This window comes from Triticum urartu, chromosome 5 (assembly GCF_003073215.2).
Source record: "Triticum urartu cultivar G1812 chromosome 5, Tu2.1, whole genome shotgun sequence".
Taxonomy (NCBI): domain Eukaryota; kingdom Viridiplantae; phylum Streptophyta; class Magnoliopsida; order Poales; family Poaceae; genus Triticum; species Triticum urartu.
In genome coordinates, this window is record NC_053026.1 from 85,220,977 (window position 1) to 85,245,824 (window position 24,848).

General features: G+C 45.6%; 1 pseudogene; it reads left to right on the forward strand.

The window, feature by feature from the left end:
- LOC125506812 overlaps positions 1 to 24,647 on the forward strand; it is a 142,231-nt pseudogene extending 117,584 nt beyond the window's left edge.
- Positions 24,648 to 24,848: the final 201 nt, after the last annotated feature.

Consider the following 24,848-nt stretch of genomic DNA (forward strand, 5'->3'; position numbering starts at 1 on the left):
CCATTTCAAGAAATTGGAAGTAGTACAAGCTAGAAGACAATGCAAGATGCAACCTACATCACAGTCCCATGTTAAATGTGTCTTACGGGTAAGTGATCGTTGCAGGTATAAGTTGTAAGCTACGCAGATGCAATTCAACATAATCAGAAGCAATAGAAACTAGACATCATACAGAAAACGCAACCACATATAACAGTTCCAAGTTAGAGCAAGCACCTGTGATGGTGGAGTAGGGGAGATGTTCTCATCATGTACACATATGTTCTAGAAATAGGAACATGTGTCATAGTCACATGCATTATGTCTAAAGTAAGCAGATGCAATTCAACAAAGTTAGAAGCAATACAAGCTAGACATCATACGCAACATGCAACCACATATAATAGTGCCAAGTTAGAGAAAGCACCTGTGATGGTGGAGTAGGGGGGATGTGCTCATCATCTACATAGCTATGTTGACAGTCCGGCCTTGTGTTGTCTTGCGAATCTTGTTGGGAGGATGGCGGAGTAGAATCTGTAGAGACCCCCTGTTTGAGTTGCTCCGAAGGACCACCATCATCCACTGCCAGACTAATTTCCTTCAGCTGTAATGATTTTGCATTGTGAAGTCAAACCAATAAGAAAAAGGAATAAAATTCGCTCTTCAAAACTCATTCATGCATGATACTGACGAACACTACTCGGATGAAAGGCAAACACATGATGCGAGGATGGAATATGTATGAAAAACAGGATGGTGTGACATATTCACACCTATGATATGGTAACTAAGCAGAAGGCATTTCAACAAATTAGAAGCACTGCAAGCTAGAAACCATATGAAAGATGCAACCAATATCACTCTGCCAAGTTCAAACTGTATGGCGTTTCAACAAATAGAAGCAGTACATGCTAGAAATCATATGCAAGACACAACCAATATCACAGTGGCGACTTAAAGGTGCCTTATCATAAGTGACTGATGCGGGATATGCAAGAACAGTAGTCTGATGTAAGAACATCGTGTGATCAGATATAGTATGTTCTAGAAACATGAACATATGTCATATTTATAGGCATTATGTGTAAAGTAAGCAGATGCAATTCAACAAAGTTAGAAGCAATAGTACAAGCTAGACATCATACGCAACATGCAACCACATATAATAGTGCCAAGTTAGAGCAAGCACCTGTGATGGTGGAGTAGGGGAGATGTGCTCATCATCTACACATCTACGTTTACTGTCTAGCCTTGCGTTGTCTTGCGAATCTTGTTGGGAGGATGGAGGAGTAGAATCTGTAGTGAACCTCCGTTTTAGTGGCTCGGAAGGACCACCATCATCGAATGCCTTGCCAATTTCCTTCAGCCTTATTGGTTTTGCATTGTGAGGTCAAACCGACAAGAAAAAGGAATATAATTCGCTCTTCAGAACTCATTCATGCATGATACTGACGAACACTACTCTGATGAAAGGCAAAGTCATGATACAAGGATGGAATATGTATGAAAAAATGGACGGCTTGACAAATTCACACCTATGATGTGGTAACTAAGCAGAAGGCACTTTAACAAATTAGAAGCACTGCAAACTAGACACCATATGAAAGGTGCAATCAATATCACTCTGCCAAGTTAAAACTGTCTCGTCATAGGTGGTGTTCATCAAACTAGAAGCAATACATGCTAGAAATCATATTCAAGATGCAAACCACTATCACACTGCCAACTTAAAGGTGTCCCATCATAAGCGACTGATGTAGGATACACAAGAAGAGTAGTTTCATGTAAGAACATGGTGTGATAGACAGATGTAGTATGTACCAAAAACAGGAAAGCGTGCCATATTCACACGTATCATGTGTAAGCTAAGCAGATGCAATTTACACTAATTAGGAGCAATACAAGCTAGACACCATATGCAACATGCAACCACCAAGTTAGAGCAAGCACCTTGGATGGTGGAGTAGGGGAGCGGAGACTAGGACCTTGTAATGCACTATCAGTACAAGGAGAATCGTTACAGATGCTCCGTTTACGTTACTGCAGAGGACAACCATCATCGCCTTCCGTACTATTTTCCTTCCTCTTTCTTGATTTTGCCTTGTCAAGTCAAACCCACAAGAAGAAGGAATAAAATTTTCTCTTCAGAACTCATTGATGCATGATAATGACGAACACTACTTTCATGTAAGCCAGCCGCATGATAGGAGGATGGAATATGTATGAAAAACAGGACGGCGTGACATATTCACATGTATGATGTATAAAGTGTAAACTAAGCACAAGGTGCTTGAACTTGTTAGAATCAATGCAAGCTAGAAACCATATGAAAGATGAAACCAATATCACTCGCCAAATTAAAAGGGTGCCCTAACAAATGTATTTGACCAAATTAGAAGCAATACATGGCAACAGGCTAGAAATAATATGCAATATGCAACGAATAAAGGTGACTCGTTGTAAGCGATTGATGCAGGATACATAAGAGAGGTAGTTTGATGTAAGAAAAAGGTTAACACATAGATGTAGTGTGTACCAAAAATAGGAAGGCATGTCATATTCACAGGTATAATGTGTAAACTAAGCAGATGCAATTTAACCTAATTAGAAGCATTACAAGCTAGACACCGTATGCAACATGCAACCACATATCACACTGCGAAGTAGAGCAAGCCCCTGTGATGGTGGTGTGGGGGAATTGCGGTCATAAACTAGAGAGCTACCTTGACTATCTTCATTTAGCCTTGCTGTTTCTTGATAATCATGTGGGGAGGATGACACTGCACTCTTTAAACGAGTATGGCGTCTCACAGTAACCCACTAGGGTGACTTTATCATCATAAGTGATTGTCGAGGGATACAAAAGTGCATTAGTTTGATGTAAGAACATGGTTATTAGACATATGTAGTATGTATCAAAAACAGGAAGGCATGTCATTGTCAAAGGTATAATGTGTAAAGTAAGCAAATGCAATTTAAGCAAATTGGAAGGAATACAAGCTAGACACCATATGCAACATGCAACCACATTTGACAGCGCGAAGTTAAAGCAAGCACCTAGGATGGTTGTGTGTGGCAATTGAGATCATCAACTGCAGAGCTACGTTTACTGTCTCCAACTGCTGACACTGCACCCTTTAGAGCGCTGAAACGCTTAGTGCTTATCTTCGAATTACACTGGAGCGACTTCTATCTTTTCTTTTCTGCATTCATCAACACTGCGTCAGAGTCTGAAATACCCATGCATAAAAAAATAGTGTGAGTATGGGTGAAGTGTGTGCACAAATAGTACATTGTAAAGGTAGCAGATAGCAGGTCCGTGAGAAATAAATGACGGGAGACATATGATAGCTCTACAACATGCATGACACACTAAATTACTATAGAATTCTATGAAAATAACAGTCGACTGAAAACAAATAGGTTAGCCCATTTTTTCTGCACCGTCCGATGTACAAAGAACGGGCAGATCACCTTCAACTACCTCCAGCCAGTCAGTGTTGATGATCTTCCTCCAAATGCCAGCGACCACTGGCCTAGTCCCCTGCTTGCGCCCTCCCCTCGACCTCACCGCACCGCCGTGCTTGGCACCGCCCCCGGCCATCCATTGAAGCCCCGCCGACCTCTAGATCGGGCGCAAGCAGCTCCTGCGCCCCACACCCCTATGATAGACACCGATGCGCCGCTTCCTCGGCGAATAGGCGGACTAGGTGCTCCGCGCGCCTAAGCGGGTGCTGCTTCTTTTAATTGCAGTTCGGCTGACCCTGAATTGAAATCCAGGCGGGCTACTGACCTCTAGCAAAGGTGAAATAGTAAAGGGAGGAAACCTTGTGCATTTAGTATCACGAATAAGATGTAGTAAGAAGCGCTCAACTAGTTTCTTTCGTGGGATGAATACGGTGTGAGCAGAGACGTAAGGTTTGCATGAGTAAGGGAAGAGGAGTACCTCTTTCTACTGGCAGTGCTGTGTCCTCCTTCTGTTTTTCCAACGATCTTGTTGTGGTTCGCTGGAAACAAGAAGTTGTGGAGGATGGTGGAGCCTTGGACGAACCCATGGCCAAGTTGTTGAGTGTGGTGCGGTGGCCGTCTGTCAGCGGCGGGGAACCAGATCCGAGACGGTGAACAAGGGCGTAGCGGGAATAGCTCCGGTGCGGTGGACAGTTGCGACAGTGGAGCTGCAGCAGTGAAGCGCAGGACGGCGTGGTCGGAGTGGTTCTGGTACGGCGCACGTCGGCGTCGATGTTGTGGAGGCAGCTCTACCTCGACTTGAGCTGCTAAGTCTGTGAGGGCGTTGTGGTTGCGGTTGCGTTGGGGGAAAACATCGGGGTACCGGTTCCGGCGTGATGGAGGAGGGCAGTGGTGGATTGGGCGCAATGGGGTGGAGGACGGAGGAGGCTGGGGTTTCGCGGCTGGTGGAGAGGGCATTTTGGCGCCCATGGAGTATGAATGGGGAAACAGAGGGAGGCGGGGAACTAAGGGGGAACAATGTTTCGGTTTGGGACGCGCTTGTTCGAAATTTGGGGAAAGTTACAAACTTTGCCCCCATCTAAAATTTCGGATATATTGCGGGTTGGGGTTAGGACAGTAATCTCAGGTGTCCCAAATGTGGGCGGGATAGATTTCGGCCGAGCGCATGGGTGTTTAGGCGCCCACGACGTATCAATGCTTCTCGGAGGCGGTTGAGACCGACGTCATGGTGAAGTTACAAACCTACCCCGGTTTAGACCTTTGGACATCGGGCCGATAGACTACAGGGGTAGAGTCAGGACAATAATTTCCTACCACCAAACATTAGTCTCGCGCGGTTTCGTGTGGCCAGAGGCCTATTTGGCACTTCATTCAATATTTGGGAGCAGAAGCATTGACGTTTTCGGTTCTCTTGAATTGAACTTTCAGGATTTGTCAAACTTCACAAATCTTTACTCTTGAAAATCCTAAAGCTACAATTATTTTGGAATGGAGGGGGTACATTTGAATATACATTGTACACAAGTATATATTAACAAATATGCAACTTACCTCAGTTCATGCATGGTTCCAGATATAATCTCCTTGGTTACAAAAAAAAGTTAGACATGTGTATGAATATATATAGCATGTTCAAACGCACAACAAAGATTGATGCCCCCTTTTACATCTGATTTACAAATGCCGTTATCTCGGGTTCAAATAGATGAATGCACTTCCTATGAATTCTAATCTTCGAAATCCCCTTTATGTTGAATTCGACATGTATTCTATTTCGTAGCTAGCAATTTGGAATGTATCCATGCAAGTGACAGATGTATAAAGTGCTTCACACTAACAACATGGAGTGCACTAATTAATGTTTATATATGAATTGCAAAAGCATCCATTGCTTCACACTAACAACATGGAGTGCTCTCACTCTATGGATCGATAATATGAAATAAACACATGCACATGCTAGAACGCAATAGAGTATGGGTGTCTAATAGACCGATTTTCGTCCATACACAATTTGCAAAATTCATGATCTCATCCAAAAATAATAATGTCATTTATAATTTAATTTAATGCGTAGAACTGCCTTTTACACATAGATGCACTATGCCTCGGCCCATTCTCACAAACGCGCTATATATCTCTCTATCTACCGCATAAGTGCACACACTTTATATGCATCGGCATTTCTCTTCCACGCATGCTCACAATCTCTCTCGGGGTGTCGCGGAGTCTCACGCACATGCTCTCTCTGTATCGCTCTCTCTCTCTCTTTCTGACTACTATGTACCACTATTTTCACTAATCTCAGTTGGAAAACACTATTTCTCTCACATGCATATATATACACACGCACGGTCTCTACTAGCCCTCTATACGCACATATATGTGCCTACATGTCTCCCGCACACACATTATCTTCAGGCCTCTCTCGCACACATTGCCCCCCAGACACACCTCTCTCTTAGTAGTTGGCAGATATGATTCCATCATATCATTCGGAAGGATATCCCTGACTGTTAGGCTGGATGCTAATACAAGACAATGTTTTACCCTAGTTCGGACCCTTGCAGTGGAGGAAAAAGCCTACTCCTGGTACTGTATATTAGTGATAGGGGTGTGTACAAAGTACACGTGAATACCAGGCATTATGCGTGTGTGTATACTATCAACGAACTAGCCCCAAGCTTCTATAACATATTGGGGGCCTAGGGATAAAAATCATATATAGTCGGCTTATCACCAGTGGGGATAGAGTCCTCGGCGACTCTAGTAGCTAGCTTCATGTTGTACGCCGAGTCCTCCACATGGGTCTTCGTATAACACGTCTCAGTCCAAACTATGTGGTGCAGGATGGAACCGACCCATGAGTCCTCATGTTGACCCACCACAACTAGAAATGATGTGCCCACCACACCACACACGCAATCGACCACTAAGAAAATAAGCATATACAATAGTACAATGTTATACATGAAAGTTAATTGCATGGTGCATCCAAAAATATTTGTTCTGCGTTGTGAATGTTTATATATTCTCCTAAAATATTAGTCATGGGAAAGAGAAATGAAGGGCATATCTCTCCTTGTCTCCACCGGACACCCCCTCTTTCTACACCACATTCACGTACAAACACAAACTATCTCTCGGCCCTCTAAAAGTATGCATGCCCACGACACATTCATGCGTGACGGTCACTGTATTTCAAGCTAAGGCACTATACGGTCACTGGACTTCAGAATATGCTCATTACGGTCACCGTATACATTCTCATGGTGATCATACGGTATCTAGCTCACGACACGTCTCCCTATTTTCTCTTGATGACACTGACGGACTTTGCATTTGATGCATGCTCCGTATTTTGTTGACGAAAGCACGATGTCACTAGACTTCAGAATAAGCTCATCATGGTCACCACATACATTTTGTCGTGCTAACCAACATGTGGTTGGATGGTTAGGAGGACAGTGGTTTCTCGAGCCCACCAGGTTTAAAGTCCCGGTGCTCGCATTTATCCTGGGTTAATTTTAGCATTTTCCGGCGATGTGCGTTCAGTGGGAGGAGACGATCCACTCGACTACGAGGCACCTATGGTGACTTCGTAAAATCTCAAGATCATATGCTGGCTCACTCTCTCGAAGGTGCCCATAGGGGTAGGGTGTCAGGACCCCGATTGTAAGTCACACCGATCTAGCCTGTAACACCTCATATCACTTTGCGGCCTCACGCACGGTATCCCCACGGGTGTCGCCTTACCATGGCCCGGGACCGTTTGCGCCTTTTGGCTCACGTATATGATAGTGTCGCTAGCATCCATATGACAGAGAAACCGGGCCGACATGACTAGTAGTGAATGCAAAGTTGCACTAACTTACAGGGACAGGCATACATGAATCAACATCGAGCATGTCGGTCAGCAGCGTGTGAATTCGGGCTGTAGCAACTGGGTTAACAGGACTCCGGGAACCCGGGCTGTAGCAGGCTAGCAGGACTCCGGATGTCACCGTGTGACATTTCCCCGAGGGGACAGACATAGGAACCAAGTGAATCACATGCCGGCCAGTCTAAGTGTTCCGGAGCAGTAGTGCTGGGCTAGCAGGACTCCTGTAAACCGGGCTGTAGCAGACTACCATGGCTCAGTGGAAGCACTAGACTACATTTCCCCATAAGAGAGGCTACCAAGGATGAACAACTAGGTTGTCGGATCCCACACATACCAAGCATTTCAATCATACACACAATATGCTCGATATGTGTAAATACAACATGGCATCATAACATAACTCTACGACTCAAGTATTTATTCATTAGGCTCCGAAGAGCCAGATAATACAAACACGGGTCTCATGACCCAACATTCAGAGCATACAAGTCAAAGCACATGCGGAAGCTTAACATGTCTGAGTACAGACTTCTACAAATGAAAAAGGCTGAGAAGCCTGACTATCTACCAGATTCTGCCGAGGGCACAAGATCGTAGCTGAGGTATCAAGCTAAACATCGAAGTCCACGTGGAACTACTAGCGAGACTGAAGTCTCTCTGCAAAACATAGTTTAAGCAAACGTGAGTACAAATGTACCCAACAAGACTTACATCTGAACTAACTACATATGCATTAGTAGCAACAAAGGGGGTGGTGGAGTTTAACTGCAGCAAGCCAGCTTTGACTCAGTGGCTAACCTGAACTACTACTGCAAATAACTCTTTGAGGTGGCGCACACGAGTCCACATATTCACCATATCAATACACCACTATGGATCCGCTCCCGTTTCCCTACGAGAATGCCATCCATAGCACTCACGCTTATCTTGCGCATTTTAGAGTATCCACTTTCCCTTGTCTATGAACGATGCAAGGGGTCCAAGTTTCCATATCCGAGGAATCCGGCTATTCGAATAGATAATGATAACCCTGCAGGGGTGTACTTCTTCACACACGCTCTCGCCACTTACCACCATGTACACGTCGTGTATCTCAGCAACCTTCAAGCGGAAGCCTAGCGAGGGAGTCGGCCACGACTTGACTAACCACACAAGTCTCTAGTCCAGGTTTATCACTTATTCGGGTTCCATCCGCAAGGAGATTCGGCCGGGGTGTCGCTCACGGCCCCAAACGATGTGAGCAGGGTTCCCAAGCCCACCATCCGGCTGCCACTTGGTACACCGTGCCACTGTGCCTAGTCTGTCCCAAGCCCACCTGTACCGGGTGCGACTTGGTAGACTACTAACACTACCTACAAACACCAGGAACTAGTTGCAACTCCTGGACAGAGATCAGGTTGATTAATAAGTCGAGAGAGCTTGGAGCGCCCGGAGCCCAATGTGTGGTAGTAACTGTTCATGGATCACAAACACAGAATTTAGTTCCTAAGGACGGCTGCAATGAGACAACCCACCATGTACTCCTACATGGCCTCCCACCGCTACCTTTACCAAATCATGTTCACTCACTTAGCTCTCAACAGTAGGACATGTTCACCACATTCCAATTCATCCTTGATGAATCATACCTGACTCAACTCTAAGCAGTAGCAGGCATGACAACAAGCATGAATGAGTAGGCACATCAGGGCTCAAACAACTCCTACTCATGCTAGTGGGTTTCATCTATTTACTATGGCAATGACATGTCATGCACAGGAAAGGGGTTCAACTACCGCAACATGTAATAGTTGAATCGTTGTTGTCCTAATGCAGTAAAAGAGAGCAGGAGCGGGAGAGTGGGATTGTATCGGAATGAACAAGGTGATTTTGCTGTCCTGGCACTTCTGAAGATAGTATAGTTCTTCATCGGTGTCATCGAACTCATCGTCGAAATGTACGTCTACCGAGGGGGAACAAATACCAGCAACAGAGAGGAAACACAATCAATGCAATGCACAATATGATGCATGATCATGACAGGAAGTCATTTTGGTTGAAGTGGAATTCAAAGCTAGATCAAATTCCAACTCCAAATCTATTATCAAATTTGTCCTAATCATGTTTCATCCTAAATAGTTAGGTTAACTTGCTCAAACATGCATGAAAACAGTACAGATGGATAGATTGGATTTTTCTGATCATTTTTCATATATAATTTATTTCATTTGGAGCTATAGATTAATTCTATGATTTTGAAAGTTTTGGATATTTTCTGAATTAAACAAATCATTTAAGATTTATTTAAATTCCCGAAAAGGATTACTGCGTTAGCGTGACATCATCATGACATCAGCAGGTCAATAGGGCACGGTCCAGGTCAAACCTGACCAGTGGGACCCACTGGTCAGTGACCCTGAGACACTTAGTGTCACAGACAGGTGGGTCCGGTCAACGGCCACGTCAGCGAGGTCAACACCGACGCGTGGGGCCACTGTGTTTAGATTAAACTTAAACTATTTTTGTTAGCTGGTTAGTTAGGCAGTGGGGCCTGCATGTCAGCGAGCCAGTGGGTTAGTTAGAGGGTCATTAGCAACCAATGTCGTTGCCATGTCAGTACGCTGGAGTTGAACGCCGATGACCAAACCCGACGGCGGAGGATCGCCGGAGTTGCTCGGGACAGCGATACAGGGGTCGGCTCGATGCGCTGGAGGGGCCAGAGCGACGCCCATCCTCGCGCGCATCCAGGGGATCATGCGGGAGGCTGCGGGGTGGCCGGAGACGATGGCCACGGCAACCATGGGGAGGCTGCGGGGTGGCCGGAGCTCGGCTAGATGCGGGCGGGGGGCTGCAGTGCGCTAGGGGAGGATCTAATGAGCTAGGTGGCATCCACGGGCCACCAGAAGCACGCTGGTGCCACGGGTTCGAGCGGAGAGGCTCGGGTCAAGAAAGCTAGGCGGCCATGGCGGATGGCGGTGCTCGGGCATGTGGGCGAGGGTACTACGGCATGGGAACGAGCAAAATGAAGGAGGGGAAACGGAGTGGAGCTCACAGTGGGGTCGTTGGCGGTCTCATTGGACTCGGGGAGGCCTCTGCGGTGGCGAATTCGACGATGGCGTCCGGTGGCCGAGGCGGCGAGGAAGATGACTGGCGACGCTGGAGGGCCTCCGGCCTTTCTTGGTGCGATGAGGAGGTGCAGCGAGATACAGATGATCTCGGGAGCATGGTGGCGCGTCGTTTTGTCCTCGGGGGCCACGCAGGCGAGGCACGGCGGCCGACGGAAGCTCTCGGTGACGCTCAGAGGAGGGGCTAGAGGGCGAGGGAGAAGCATAGAGTGAGGGGAAAGTGATAGGAGGGCCTCGCACGTCTCCAGACGCGGATTAGGACGAAGGAGCGGCCTCCAGCACGAAGCAAGAGGTGGAGGGCTCCGCGGGTACGCACGTGTGTTCGCTCCCGTCTACTGGCAGGAGGAAGACGACCAACGAGGAGGTAAGTGGGCTGGGCCTGCTTCTCTCCTGGGCTAGGTGGGTGGGCTGCTCAGGTGAGCTCCTGTTTCCTTTTTGTTTCTGTTGTTTTCTATTATTTAATCTTTTGCCACTGTTTTGAATTCAAACAGATTTCAAACAATGCCAAAACATCCTCTGGGTATTTTTATGTTGCTTCATGGACTTTTCCAGAGGTACATAAATTATCACAGAGCATTTGAAGATATATCCCATATATATTTGAATATATTTTCAAATTCAAATAGAATATTGTCTTAAATTTAGAGACCAAATGATTCCTTAAAAATGTTCCAAAATTTTGGTTTGGTATATAACCCTTGCCAAAATTCCCTAAACTATTTTTAGGGCATTTTTGGAATCACTGAATGCAATTTAAAGGGTTCTTGCCCTTCTTTTAAAATAATTTGTGAGGCTTTGAATATTCCTCATTTCAGTTTCTTGAATTAAACATGATGCATGCTCACTGATGCAACTATTACACTCAGATATTCTAGGGCTGTGACAACTCGCCCCCACTAAACAAGAAACTCGTCCTAACATTCAAGACGTGAGGTAAGAAGACAAAGGGGACACAAATCTAATGCAATCTTCATGATCCAACTGCTCTTCTCGAATATATTGATCCATTGCATCATATTGATCTTGGCGTCTTTGCTTTGAGAACTACATCCAACATGACAAACCGAGTAGAAAGGGAGAATTTTAGAAGAATCGATCTTCCTGAGGTTCGAGCACTCAGGATCAACTCATGGAGTGAGACGTTGAAACATCTCTTGAGTTGGGACACAAAACATACATCAAGAGGGATGGATAGTAACGGATGGTGAAGTTCGATTTGGTAGGCAACTATTCCACGCTTAAGAAGATGGTGGATGGGTTCAAAGTAGCGAGGAGATAATTACCACGATTCCATAACGGGGCACCCTAGAGGAGGTGACTCGTACAATTATTCCCCTAAGTGGCAGAAATATTTACTTTTGACATAGAGATCATTGAGACTCTTTATACCAGCCTAAGGCAATCACAATCGATCATTTGAAAGAGTTCAAAAGAATGACATACTCGGACTAGAATGGATGATGTGGACTACCTTGTGGAAGACAACCCGATGGATGATTTCTGCTTATCATTGGAAATGGAAGGGACCCATGGCAGACTGACAAAATGACGGGTGCAAGCTGGAAACAAAATGCAAATACTGGGAATGACCCAACCAGCATACCTGCCTGAGATTCAGATCTGGTTGGTAACAGGATATTTCAGACAGCATGTTTGGAAAAGAAAGGTAGCAACACAAATCGACGAGATGGCGTTGCGAGATTCTCCAGAATGAACTACGATAGCAAGCTCCAAAATATGAGTTGGTTCTGCTATAAACATGTGAACACGCTGTCCCAGACAAGCATGACCACATGGTAGTCTTACAACAAAACACTACCGAGTTCTAGTTGGGAACTATCATCGAGGATATTGGAATCTTGTACATGAACTAGTATTCGCACATCAACTCCTTTTCTCTTGAACAAATCAATCAGTGGATTGGTGTGCTAGGAACACATATGGAGTGGAGACGGCCAACCTATCAAACCATAGAGCACTTCGCACATGCATGACTAACTTGCGATGATTCTAGCGGAGGCAAAAATAGACTTTCTCGAATTCACGGTGGCAACTTGCATCAAATGCACATGAATTAGAGGCAGTCACTTCTTCCATCCAAACATATGCTTCATGAGCTAGCATGAAGAAATGCCTTCAAAAGTTTCCAACACTAGCTTAATGTTCAACATGAATCATGGAGGAGATAAAGACGTTGTCGATGGGCTCAACAACAATTTATCAAGATTTCCATAAGATGGGGTTACATGGTTATGTGAGCAAGATGATAGCATTGATCAGGCCAAAAGATGTAATGATGTATGCTCGAGGGATCAACCACAAGTAAGACAATATTACGACATCGTTGGTACTGATTTGATTTGGTGATAGCCCATACTCAAATCAAAGTTTTGATAAGACAATAGGTCCAATAACTGATCACAGGGACCAATAGATGAAGATATCATCTTTCTTCAACTAACACACAAACACATGGATATCCTTTTGGAATGAACTAGGTTAGGCAAGCTTTTATCTTCCAACTCTCCAAGTTGTTGTTTGGCTTAACCAACTAGCTCAGGGGTATCCAACATAGATTCTTAGAGAAGGAGTGGTTTATGGAAAAACCAACTTGATCACGAACTCCACATAGTGGTCAGGTGATAACCTGGTGATCTCTCCGAGAAGATATTCGGAAAATCACGAACCACCGGTAAGTTACTAAGCTCGAGAACAATCTTGCTTTTCAGGGCAAGACGATATGATCAACAGAGCAAGGGTTTGACAAAATCCTAACTCATTGATCGAAGAGTGCACCAGAAATAAGGATTAGGTAGCACTAGGATGATGATTCAAAAATCAACATGCTAAGAATGAGGTTATTGTCCATTAACCACCAAGCAACGGGGTTGCTAGGAGTATTGATTTCACACATCACGGTTCACTTGTCGGTATTCCGGTTGCAACAACATGTCACCGGGGAACGAATGATGATGGTGAGAAGTATCACTGTATCAAGAATTCATAAGAGTTGGCGAAATTCTCATGATATTTCTGACATCAAGAGGGCAATACTTCAAGGTAGAACAGAATCAGAAGCTGGATTGACATTTTGATCTACGATATAACTGCTTTGACCCAATCCAAGAAATGGACGAGGTACTGGAGTTTTTTTTCTCCTAGTCATTCTGAACTAGAACGGCTTGACGGGCCACAAGAATAATAGGCATCGATGAACACGAATGCACTACTACTCCTGACCATCAATTGATACAAGAGGGCCAGAATACAACTAAAAAGGAACAACTCAAAGGAACATATAATTCTTTTAAGTTGTAGATGCATCGGTTAGCATGTTGAATAAATTCAACATGTTTCTTCCGGATAACCCATGCAGAAAGGTAGGACTGGCAGAGTCTCGACCATAATGGAGAACTCATCAAGAGCACTCTGGTTGTGAACTTTTGGTTCAAAAGAACTTCTGCCATAAGCAGTTCATGGTATCGGGAAGAATGAAATACCACGAACCTCGAGGACTATCGCAAAGGGTTACTAATATCCTAAAGGAACTAGCAACACTATCAACAGGAAGTGAGTAGAGTGATTCTTGGGTCAAGAACCCAGGAGTAGAATACCTACTACTAAATAGCATCACGTGATGCTTTCAAGAATGATGGACAGAATCATCACATTGGGAACACAAAACATGGCTAGATTACTAGGTGATTCCCTAATATATCCAGGGTCATAATAATAGCTACAACATATACGTTGAGGCAATGGATTACCTCAACTTACCGACTAGTGTGGTTAATCTGGCTCAACGAACACCTGGAGCGGGAAGGAAGGATTTGCAAATGCATCAGACTATTTAGAGACCTGGGATGACTCGGATAGCATAACGGCTGTAATTACTCAAAAAGATTTGAGACAACTTGCAAAAATGGTGGCATAGCCACTCAACATCACAAACTCAAGGTTCTGAGGCCAGTATGAACATATGGAAGTAGTAGGAACTGAACTGAGGCTTGAACTCAACAATCCTAGGCAGCTACGGTTTAGTAACACGTGATCCTGATAGAAAGATGACAAGCCTAGTCCTTAATCCTCATAGAAATGAAGAGGTTGACTCAGATCAGAAGGGAATAAGGTAAAGGAGTAAAAAGATCCCTACGTTCCTTCCACAATCAATTCCCTTATATAACTAAAGCATTTCTAGACACGACTTCGACCATCTTGGCTTGGTAATCCTATAGGCAGTCAGGCTCTGATACCAAAGCTGTCAGGACCCCGATTCTAAGTCACACCGATCTAGCCTGTAACACCTCATATCACTTTGCGGCCTCACGCATGATATCCCCACGGGTGTCGCCTTACCATGGCCCGGGACCGTTTGCGCCTTTTGGCTCACATATATGATAGTGTCGCTAGCATCCATATGACAGAGAACCCGGGCCGACATGACTAGTCGTGAACCCAAAGTGGCACTAACTTACGGGGACAGGCATACATGAATCAACATCAAGCATGTCGGTCAGCAGCGTGTGAATCCGGGCTGTAGCAACTGGGCTAACAGGACTCCGGGAACCCAGGCTGTAGCAGGCTAGCAGGACTCCGGATGTCACCGCATGACATTTCCCTGAAGGGACAGACACAGGAACGAAGTGAATCACATGCCGGCCAGTCTAAGTGTTTCGGAGCAGTAGTGATGGGCTAGCAGGACTCCGGTAAACCGGGCTGTAGCAGACTACCATGGCTCAGTGGAAGCACTAGACTACATTTCCCCATAAGAGAGGCTACCAAGGATGAACAACTAGGTTGTCGGATCCCACACATACCAAGCATTTCAATCATACACACAATATGCTTGATATGTGTAAATACAACATGGCATCACAACATAACTCTACGACTCAAGTATTTATTCATTAGGCTCCGAAGAGCCAGATAATACAAACATGGGTCTCATGACCCAACATTCAGAGCATACAAGTCAAAGCACATGCGGAAGCTTAACATGTCTGAGTACAGACTTCTACAAATGAAAAAGGCTGAGAAGCCTGACTATCTACCAGATCCTGCCGAGGGCACAAGATCGTAGATGAGGTATCAAGCTAAATGTCGAAGTCCATGTGGAACTACTAGCGAGACTGAAGTCTCTCTGCAAAACATAATTTAAGAAAACATGAGTACAAATGTACCCACTAAGACTTACATCTGAACTAACTACATATGCATTAGTAGCAACAAAGGGGGTGGTGGAGTTTAACTGTAGCAAGCCAGCTTTGACTCCGTGGCTAACCTGAACTACTACTGCAAATAACTCTTTGAGGTGGCGCACATGAGTCCACATATTCACCATATCAATACACCATTATGGATCTGCTCCCATCTACCTACGAGAACGCCATCCATAGCACTCACGCTTATCTTGCGCATTTTAGAGTATCCACTTCCACTTGTCTATGAACGATGCAAGGGGTCCAAGTTTCCCTATCCGAGGAATCCAGCTATTCGAATAGATAATGATAACCCTACAGGGGTGTACTTCTTCACACACGCTCTCGCCACTTACCACCATGTACACGTCGTGTATCTCGGCAACCTTCAAGCGGAAGCCTGGCGAGGGAGTCGGCCACGACCTGACTAACCACACAAGTCTCTAGTCCAGGTTTATCACCTATTCGGGTTCCATCCGCAAGGAGATCCGGCCGGGGTGTCACTCACGGCCCCAAACGATGTGAGTAGGGTTCCGAAGCCCACCATCTGGGTGCCACTTGGTACACCATGCCACTGTGCCTAGTCTGTCCCAAGCCCACCTGTACCGGGTGCCACATGGTAGACTACTAACACTACCTACAAACACCAGGAACTCGTTGCAACTCCTGGACAGAGATCAGGTTGATTAATAAGTCGAGAGAGCTTGGAGCGCCCAGAGCCCAATGTGTGGTAGTAACTGTTCATGGATCACAAACACAGAACTCAGTTCATAAGGACGGTTGCAATGAGACAACCCACCATGTAATCGTACATGGCCTCTCACCGCTACCTTTACCAAATCGTGTTCACACACTTAGCTCTCAACAGTAGGACATGTTCACCACATTCCAATTCATCCCCGATGAATCAGACCTAACTCAACTCTAAGCAGTAGTAGGCATGACAACGAGCATGAATGAGTAGGCACATCAGGGCTCAAACAACTCCTACTCATGCTAGTCGGTTTCATCTATTTACTGTGGCAATGACATGTCATGCACAGGAAAGGGGTTCAACTACCGCAACATGTAATAGTTGAATCGTTGTTGTCCTAATTCAGTAAAAGAGAGTAGGAGCGGGAGAGTGGGATTGTATCGGAATGAACAAGGTGGTTTTGCTTGCCTGGCACTTCTGAAGATAGTATAGTTCTTCATCGGTGTCATCGAACTCATCGTCGAAATGTACATCTACCGAGGGGGAACAAATACCAGCAACAGAGAGGAAACACAATCAATGCAATGCACAATATGATGCATGATAATGACATGGAAATATGCTGTGATTTGGGCTAATGCAACAGGAAGTCATTTTGGTTGAAGTGGAATTCAAAGCTAGATCAAATTCCAACTCCAAATCTATTATCAAATTTGTCCTAATCATGTTTCATCCTAAACAGTGAGGTTAACTTGCTCAAACATGCATTAAAATAGTACAGATGGATAGATTAGATTTTTCTAATCATTTTTCATATATAATTTATTTCATTTGGAGCTATAGATTAATTTCTATGATTTTGAAAGTTTTGGTAATTTCTGAATTAAACAAATCATTTAAGATTTATTTAAATTCCAGAAAAGGATTACTACATCAGCTTGACATCATCATGACGTCAGTAGGTCAATGGGGCACGGTCTAGGTCAAACCTAACCAGTGGGACCCATTGGTCAGTGACCCTGAGACACTTAGTGTCACAGACAGGTGTGTCTGGTCAACGGCCACGTCAGCGAGGTCAACGCTGACACGTGGGGCCACTATGTTTAGATTAAAGTTAAACTATTTGTGTTAGCTGGTTAGTTAGGCAGTGGGGCCCGCATGCCAGCGAGCCAGAGGGTTAGTTAGTGGGTCATTAGCCACGAATGTCGTTGCCACGTCAGTACGACGGAGTTGAACGCCGGCGACCAAACCCGACGGCGGAGGATCGCCGGAGTTGCTCGGGACGGTGATACAGGGGTCGGCTCGACGCGCTGGAGGTGCCAGAGCAACGCCCATCCTCACGCGCATCCAGGGGATCATGCGGGAGGCTGTAGGGTGGCCGGAGACGATGGCCACGGCAACCATGGCGGTGGCCGGAGCTCGGCTAGATGCAGGCGGGGGCTGAAGTGCGCTAGGGGAGGATCTAATGAGCTAGGTTGCATCCACGGGCCACCAGAAGCATGCTGGTGCCACGGGTTCGAGCGGAGGGGCTCAGGTCAAGAAAGCTAGGCAGCCATGGCGGATGGCGGTGCTCGGGCATGTGGGCGAGGGTACTACGGCACGGGAACGAGCAAAATGAAGGAGGGGAAATGGAGTGGAGCTCACAGCGGGGTCGTTGGCGGCCTCATTGGACTCGGGGAGGCCTCTGTGGCGGCGAATTTGACGATGGCGTCCGGTGGCCGAGGCGGCGAGGAAGATGACTGGCGACGCTGGAGGGCCTCCAGCCTTTCTTGGTGCGATGAGGAGGTGCAACGAGATACGGACGATCTCGGGAGCACGGTGGCGCGTCATTTTGTCGTCGGTGGCCACGCGGGCGATGCACGGCGGCCGGCGGAAGCTCTCGGTGATGCTCGGAGGAGGGGCTAGAGGGCGAGGGAGAAGCAGAGAGTGAGGGGAAGTGATAGGAGGGCCTCGCGCGTCTCCAGACGCGGATTAGGATGAAGGAGCGGCCTCCAGCGCGAAGCAGGAGGTGGAGGGCTCCGCGGGTACGCGCGCGTGTTCTCTCCTGCCTACTGGCAGGAGGAAGACGATGAGTGAGGAGGTAAGTGGGCTGGGCCGGCTTCTCTCCTGGGCCAGGTGGGTGGGCTGCTCAGGTGAGCTATGTTTCCTTTTTGTTTCTGTTGTTTTCTATTATTTAATCTTTTGCCATTGTTTTGAATTCAAACAGATTTCAAACAATGCCAAAACATCCTCTGGGTATTTTCATGTTGCTTCATGGACTTTTCCAGAGGCACATAAATTATCACAGAGCATTTGAAGATATATCCCATATATATTTGAATATATTTTCAAATTCAAATAGACTATTGTCTTAAATTCAGAGACCAAATGATTCCTTAAAAATGTTCCAAAATTTTGGTTTGGTATATAACCCTTGCCAAAAGTCCCAAAACTATTTTTAGGGCATTTTTGGAATCACTGAATGCAATTTAAAGGGTTCTTGCCCTTCTTTTCAAATAATTTATGAGGCTTTGAACATTCCTCATTTCAATTTCTTGAATTAAACATGATGCATGCTCACTGATGCAATTATTACACTCAGATATTCTAGGGCTGTGACATAGGGTCTGCTTGTGTGTGCTTATAGCGGTGAGTGCTTGCATGTATATATGAGCCCTTGCGTTTGTACGGTGTTAAAAAATACATGTCATGATTATACGGTCACTGGCTCACCCGTACAACTCCGTATTTTGTTGATGACACAATCAATTGACTAGTCAAACGTTTCTCGTGGCGCAACTAGTGTTGCACCATCGGGGCGCATAACCGCGGGGCCCACCTGTCAGCCCGTATATGAAAGAAAGAAATGGTAGTTTGAGTTTGTACTGTGTTAATAAAATACATTTTAGGGTGACCATACGGTCAATGGCTCACCATACATCTCCGTAATTTGTTGATGACACGATCAATTGACCAGTCAAATGGTCCACATTCAGCAACGCACATTACCATAGGGCCCACCCGTCAGCGTGTATATGAAGGACATAAATGGTAATAAATTAGTGGTTGGTTGGTACTCGAAGTCGTGAGACCTCTGGTTGGCAGTCGCCGGCGGTGGGGGCGCGTTAATTGGGCGGTGCGGTGGGGATCGCCAGAGAAAAAGCTCGGCGCGGGGGGGGGGCTAGAAGGATGGCTGGTGCGGCGGCGGACCGATGGTGGGGAGTGGTTTCTGGGCAGGCGGGGCGGCATGGCGGAGCGGGCCGGCTGCGGGCGGCAGGGGCCGGTGGTGGCTGGAGGCTCAGGGGGGTGGAGTTTGATGATAAACTATAGGCCCTTGATTTCGTATCCAACGGCTGGAAAATCTAATGACCAGAGATGAAAAAGTCAGTCGACTGACGTGTAGCCTCACCCCACACGTACACATGCATGCACGCAAGACACGCACACATGCAAGCGTGCAACACTGACACGTACACATAACGAACACACGCGCGCATGCAGGCGTGCAACACTGACACGTACACATGCACTCACGAACACACGCACGTACGCACACATGCATGCAACACCGAAACGTACCCTTGCACGCACGCAACACTCGCATGCCTGCATGCACACAACACATGACACAAGACACACGCTCAACCTATACATGCATGCAACCTTTGTGAAGGACATGGATTGTTACGGGTATTAATCAATCTTATCTGTGATAAGCAGAACATTGATGTTTGCAGCGGTCTTTATGAATCACAACGTATCGAACGGGCTATCAACATAGTAGGCTTATCTACATGAAAAGGATGACGTCACACTCAATGAGCAATCCTTGGTTTATGAAATGCCCGCTTCTGACCGCCCTAGCCCACCAAAGGTTCCTCTGCTGTGCACTGCCTACGTTGGGTCACTGACATGCAGGCCATGTACCGAAAGATCCCACACGTCAGTGGAAGAACGGCGCGGTGTCCTACGTCAGAGTCGAGGGCGCCACTCGTTGCACGCCCGGCGGAACACGCCTCCTTGCATCATTCAAACGCCTCCATGAAACCCGCCTGTGTGGAAGCCGACAAACCCACTCTGGACACATGTCCGGCATTAAAAGCAACGCCGGCTGAGCTCCTCCCGTCCGCCATCTATTTAATCTCCTATTTAAATGAGGCCAAACGCCGGCCAAGAATCGCACACCTCTGTCGCTCCCCTATCTCCTCCTTCACCATTTAGTCCACTCTTACAATGGCTTACGAAGAGCAGTTATTCCGCACAAGCCATTTGTCTAGGTTTGTATCTCTCACACACCACTACCAAGAAAAGACACATCCGTGACATTTTGGGCCGAACGAAATTTTTTTCTGTCATACATATGACACTTATATGATGATAATTGTGACAAAACCCGGTATCATCATAGATGTGGTGGGCTCCTACTTCTATGACAAAAAATCATGACAGAAAATGGGATTTTCGTCCTGGGCGGGCCGAAGACGCAGCTGCATGACATTCTTTGGGCCGTCCATGACGGAAAAAACCGTGGTAGAAGCGAGGGCGAGGAAAATTTCGGGGAGTTCCCGGTTACGGTGGGAGGTCAGGGGCCGAGCGATGCGCAATTCTCTTGTACACGTACGCGCGTGTGTGCGAGGCGTTGGCTCTAACTGAACCCGAGTGAGGCGTTTGGCTCTAACTAAACCCGAGCGATTACACTGCAGGATACGCGTTACTGAACCTGAGCAATCGATCGATGGCTGTTAACTGAACCCGATCGAGCGATTCCTTCGCTACTGCTGCTAACTGAAGCCGATCGATGCTGCCTATGGATCAACAGTGAGCGTTGCGGGAGGGGGGGTTGGATGAACAGTTCCCGGTGGGGGTGGATGAACAGGACCCCGTGGTGTTGCCTCTGGATGAACAGGACCCCGATCGATCGAGCCAGTTGGGGCTGGATGAATAGGACCCCTTGGAGGGCTGGATGAACAGGACCACCCCATGGAGGGCAGGATGAACAGTAGACGGTGGAGGGCAGGATGAACAGTAGCCCGTGGAGGGGTGGTTGAACAGGAGCCCGTGGAGAGGGCTGGTTGAACAGTAGCCGGTGGAGTAGCGCAGTGGAGGCTGGATGAACAGGAGCCCGTGGATGAACAGTCGCAGGTGCAGGCTGGAGGAGGTTGACGGTGGATGAACAGTAGCTCGTGGAGGCTGGAGGGGGTCGACGGTGGAGATGAACAGTGTCCCGTGGAGTCCCGTTTTGCGGTACGCCACACCCCTCCCGATGAACAGGACCTGCGTTTCGACCGTAGCGTTCCAACACAAGTCCGTTTCATCCGTTTTGCGGTACGCCACACCCCTCCCGATCAATAGGACCACCATTTTGACCGTAGGAGGTCCATTTCCTCCGTTTTGCGGTATGCCAGACCCCTCCCGATCAACAGGATCCCGTTTCAAACGTGGCCGGTCGAATACAAGGCCGTTTCCTCCGTTCTGCGGTACGCCAGGCCTCGTTTCCATCGCCTATTCCGTCCAAGCCCGCCCAATGAACACGACGCATTTCGTTGCCTCCCCATGAACACGACGTATTCCGTTGCCTCCCCATGAACACGACGCATTCCGTTGCCTCCCCATGAACACGACGACGACGTTGTTTCTCTGTTCTGACCCAGCCATGTACACGATCCCCGATACAGAAAAGATAAAAAGGGTTCAGGAATTGTTAAATTTAGATATAGGACCCTAGAAGAAGAATATAGGACTCGAGTGGAAGACTCAGAAGAGGAATATGAGACCCTAGAAGACGAATACAGGACCCGAGAGGACGAATATGAATATGAAACCCTAGAAGAATCTAAATATGGAATCCTACAAGACGAATACGAATATGAAACCCTAGAAGACGAATATGGGAGCCCAGAAAACGAATATGGGAACCCAGAGAATGAATATAGGACTTTAGAGAAAGACTCAGAAGAGGAATATGGGAGCCCAGAGAGCAAATATAGGACCCAAGAGGACGAATATGGAACTCTAGAGGAAGACTCAGAAGACGAATATGGCAGCCCCGGGGAAAGCGCAGAGGAAAAATATGGTACTTTAGAGGAAGACTCAGAAGAAGATTCAGAGGACGAATACGAGAGCCCAGAGGAAGATTCCATCTTAAAAAAAGAGGGTTTGATTGAGCATCGAGGAACAAAAGAATTTAGTTTAAAATACCAAAAAGAAGTAGATCGGTTTTTTATTCATTCTTCAAGAACTTCATATCTTGCCGAGATCTTCATCCCTAAAGATACTTGAAAATAGTATTATTGGAGTGAATACACAACTCACAAAAAATACAAGAAGTCGACTAGGCGGATTGGTCCGAGTGAAGAGAAAAAAAAGCCATACGGAACTCAAAATATTTTCTGGAGATATTCATTTTCCTGAAGAGGCGGATAAGATATTAGGTGGTTGTTTGATACCGCCAGAAAGAGAAAAAAAGTTTCTAAGGAATAAAAAAAGGAAAAATTGGGTCTATGTTCAACGGAAAAAAATTCTCAAGAGCAAGGAAAAGTATTTTGTTTCCGTTCGCCCTACAGTGGCATATGAAATGGACGAAGGAAGAAATTTAGCAACACTTTTCCCGCAGGATCTCTTGCAAGAAGAAAATAATCTCCAAATTCGACTTGTCAATTTTATTTCTCATGAAAATAGCAACTCAAAGAATTTATCACACAAATAGTCAATTTGTTAGAACTTGCTTAGTAGTGAATTGGGAACAAGAAGAAAAAGAAAAGGTTGGTGCTTCCCTTGTTGATGTAAGAGCAAATGATCTTATTCACGATTTCCTAAGAATTGAGTTAGTCAAGTCCACTATTTCGTATACACGAAAAAGTTATGGTAGGACAAGTGCAGGACCGATTCCCCATAATAGGTTAGATCACGCCAATATCAATTCTTTTTATTCCAAGGCAAAGATTGAATCACTTAGCCAACATCCAGAAGCTATTGGCACTTTGTTGAATCGAAATAAAGAATACCACTCTTTGATGATTTTGTCGGCATCCAACTGTTCTCAAATTGGTTTATTCAAGAATTCAAAACATCCCAATGCGATAAAAGAATGGAATCCTAGAATTCCTATTCAAGAATTTTTTTGGGCCCTTAGGCGCTATTGTAGCTAGTATATCGCATTTTTATTCATCTTACTATTTACTAACGCATAATAAAATCCTGTTAAAAAAATATTTGTTCGTTAAAAATTTAAAACAAACCTTCCAAGTACTTCAAGAACTTAAATACTCTTTAATAGATGAAAATAAAAGGATTTCTAATTTTGATAGTAACATAATGTTGGATCCATTCCTTTTGAATTGTCAGTTTGTCCATCATGATTCTTGGGAAGAGACATTGGCAATAATTCACCTTGGACAATTTATTTGTGAAAATGTATATCTATTTAAATCGCACATAAAAAAATCCGGTCAAATTTTCATTGTAAATATGAATTCCTTTGTTATAAGAGCAGCTAAACCTTATTTGGCCACTACAGGAGCAACTGTTAATGGTCATTATGGAGAAATCCTTTACAAGGGAGATAGGTTAGTTACGTTTATATATGAAAAATCGAGATCTAGTGACATAACGCAAGGTCTTCCAAAAGTGGAACAAATCTTTGAAGCGCGTTCAATTGATTCATTATCCCCGAATCTCGAAAGGAGATTGAGGATTGGAATGAGCGTATACCAAGAATTCTTGGGGTCCCTTGGGGATTCTTGATTGGAGCTGAGCTAACCATAGCCCAAAGTCGTATCTCTTTGGTTAATAAAATCCAAAAGGTTTATCGATCCCAAGGGGTACAGATCCATAATAGACATATAGAGATTATTATACGCCAAGTAACATCAAAAGTGCGGGTTTCCGAAGATGGAATGTCTAATGTTTTTTCGCCTGGGGAATTAATCGGACTATTGCGAGCGGAACGAGGAGGATGAGCTTTAGATGAATCGATCTATTATCAGGCAATCTTATTGGGAATAACAAGGGCTTCCCCGAATAACCAAAGTTTCATATCTGAAGCAAGTTTTCAAGAAACTGCTCGAGTTTTAGCAAAAGCTGCGCTACGAGGTTGCATTGATTGGTTGAAAGGCTTGAAAGAAAACGTAGTTCTTGGGGGATTATAACTGTTGGTACCGGATTCCAAAAATTTGTGCATCGTTCCCCACAAGACAAGAACCTTTATTTCGAAAAAAAATCTATTCGCGTCGGAAATGAGAGATGTTTTCTCCATACAGAATTAGTTTCTTCAGATTCTGACGTAACAAACAATTTTTATGAGACATAAGAACCCCCATAAAAATATTTTTTACTTTACTAGACTTTTGTAGTTAGAACACTAATAGGTCAAATTTTAGATTTTTAAGATCCCTGGCCGTACGTATGCGGGAGTAGGCGTTCGAGACCCCGCCCGTATGTACACATACGTGGCCTTCTTTTCTTTCTTGCACCCTGGCCGCTGTACGTACGTGTACATGCTACGTGCGCGCCTCTACTACGACACGTGTGCGCCTCTACATCGA